A 2,690-nucleotide genomic window follows, 5' to 3' on the forward strand; every position below is an offset into this window, starting at 1 on the left:
ATTATGATGAAGCAAAAGCAAACAATTTTTTATCATATATTAATGCAAATAATTTATATGGTTGGGCGATGTGCCAAAAACTACCATTTTCAAATTTTAAATCTTTTAAGTAAGAATGAAATTAATATGTTTGATGTCAGAAATATTGATTCATCAGGGGATACTGGATATATTCAAGATGTATATCTAGAATATCCTGATGATATTCATGATAAACATAATAGTTTTTTGCCCCGAAAATAAGGTACCCTCAGGAGGAAAGATTCCAAAATTAATAGCTGATTTGACAGCATCACTCACTCATCAGATGGGTTTTCCAGCCTGTATAAAACTACGCAGCAACCAGACCAGAAGCTATGAGATACATGGGTTTGTCAAATGCATACTTAACTTTAACTTAACTAATGCAAATTGACAGGACACTTCTTTGCTTCGTAAATTGGCGCCACCGCTTGTCCATTTTGTGCTCTAATAAAAAAAGTTACCATTAGGCAAAAAAAAAATAGAGACACAACACTTAGAAGACATAGAAGCGGGGTAAACATTTTAAGTACATCTTTAGTCAAGTAGTCCTGACATTGCGAAACGTCACAACACTATTAGCCTCACCCTACTTAGCGTACGTTCCGCAATGACAGGACAGCAGAGAAATGCCCCTCAATAGCCTAATGTAATAGTTGTCCCTAATGCCCTACCTCCTCCAAACTGGGTCCAAGGCGGCGAGCTGGTGCGACAGTCGCACGGTGTCCCATTACTCTGCTGAGCAACATTTTTGCACAGTGGGCTGCCGCTGTAGCAGGCCGATAAGGACAATTAGCCTAAAGAAACAGTTAATTATTAATGTCAAGTGGATTTACAATGAATCTTATAATAAAAAAAAAACAAGAAACTTAAAAACAACAAAAATGAACAAAAATAAAAAAGGAACAGAAAATTTGAGTCAAGTCTAAACAAAAAGAATCACAAAACAACGTGATTCTAACGAAAAAAGAACACAAACAGAAAAATAAAAGTTAAAATTTGGAGGAGGACTGTTGAGAGACAAACAAGATGAATATATATATATAGTCCATTTGGAAGGATGTCCTACGATGGGCCCTCCAAGCAGGCTATTCTCATCCAGTCAGGGGGGGGGTCATCTCCAATCCAGGGCGAGTGCGATCCATCTTCAGCATCCTGGTCGGTGCCAGGCCAATACATTTGGAGGCCCTGCAGCGGCCCATCAAAGGGATGACAGCCGCCAGGTTGGCATTAGGGGGCCAAGAGTATGGCCCGACATGGCCACAATTGGCCGCTACTTGCGGCTGGGACTGGCTCATTGACGGGTGGCAGCCAGGATTGACTGCCAACAGGACTTCCTTCTTGATCATCTTGTTTTGCCCATAAAGGGCCATCTCGGGCAGGAACAGGCGGCGGCAAAGATTCTAATTTGGCCAAAAGAGTTGGCCAAATGCGTAAAATAACAAATTGCAGGATCTGGCTTGTTGCCTAGGAGTGCCAGTCCATAGGCAAGAATATCCAGGAGATTCATTTCAAACTGCAATCTGAATGGGGGGAGTGGCAGTTTTAGAGAACTCTAACTGGACTTTTCGTTGATCAGGATTCATATAGGAATCACTACTGCAGAATTCGCTCGACTGCTTTATGGTTTGCCAGACCAGAAAGCGGGAAAGTATCATCACATGATTAAAATAATTTGTTTTGGTTTGCCAGACCGGAAAATGAAAAACAAAAATAAATTCAGAATTCCAATTTGACCAAGAGATATTGGCCAAATTCATCAGTTAAAATTCACAGGATCCTATCATCTGTTTTGGTTTGCCAGACCATAAACAAAGAATTATTGCACAGGGTTAATCTAGAGAAATCATCAGGATCAGAAATAAAATTGCTATGGTTTGCCAGACCTGAAAAGCAAAAATATGTTTAAATATGTTTAAAGATTCAATTTGGGCCAAGAAAAGAGTTGGCCAAATTCATCAATTATCAGTCGCAGGATCCACTCATCTGCTTTGGTTTGCCAGTCCAAGAGGCAGAGAGGTTATTATACAAGATTAATCTAGAAAACCACCACCAAAGGATCAAAGATAGTTTGCTTCAGCTTGCCAGGCCGAGAGAAAATATCACAGATCGTACATGAGCAGCCCATCATGAGCTGGTTAGTGGCCGGCAAAATTTAGTAAATCCTTAAAAAGGACCTTGGCATCCTCTCAGGAGTGACGGATGACATTCAGTCAGCCGGGAGGCACTAGAAAGAAATTCAAATAAGCCCCGCAGAAGTGGCTATTAAATGGACAGAGTCCATAAATAGTCAAATACGGCCGCCCATAATGGAGGTCAGGGGGAGTGGCAAAAATTCGGCAATTGGTCCTTCCAGGTCCTTGACGTTGTCCTAAAGGCAGCCGATGTCATCCCAGTCGCATAGAGTCATCATTGGAAATTTTAGCCATCACAAAGAGAAATGGCCATCAAGTGAAATTTTTCACATGAGGCCAATTCATACGCCCATAGTGACGCTCAGGGGGCGTGGTTAAAATTCGGCAATTGGTGTTTCCTAGTCCTTGGCTTCATCCTGCACATGTTAGGAGACATCCTGGATGCAGGACGGTGCCCCATAAAATTCCAGCCATAGAGAAATGGCCATCAAGTGAAATTTTTCACATGTGGCCAGTTCATACGTCCATGGTGGC

The sequence above is a fragment of the Drosophila ananassae genome, chromosome XR (genome assembly GCF_017639315.1).
Source record: "Drosophila ananassae strain 14024-0371.13 chromosome XR, ASM1763931v2, whole genome shotgun sequence".
NCBI classification, from domain to species: Eukaryota; Metazoa; Arthropoda; class Insecta; order Diptera; family Drosophilidae; genus Drosophila; species Drosophila ananassae.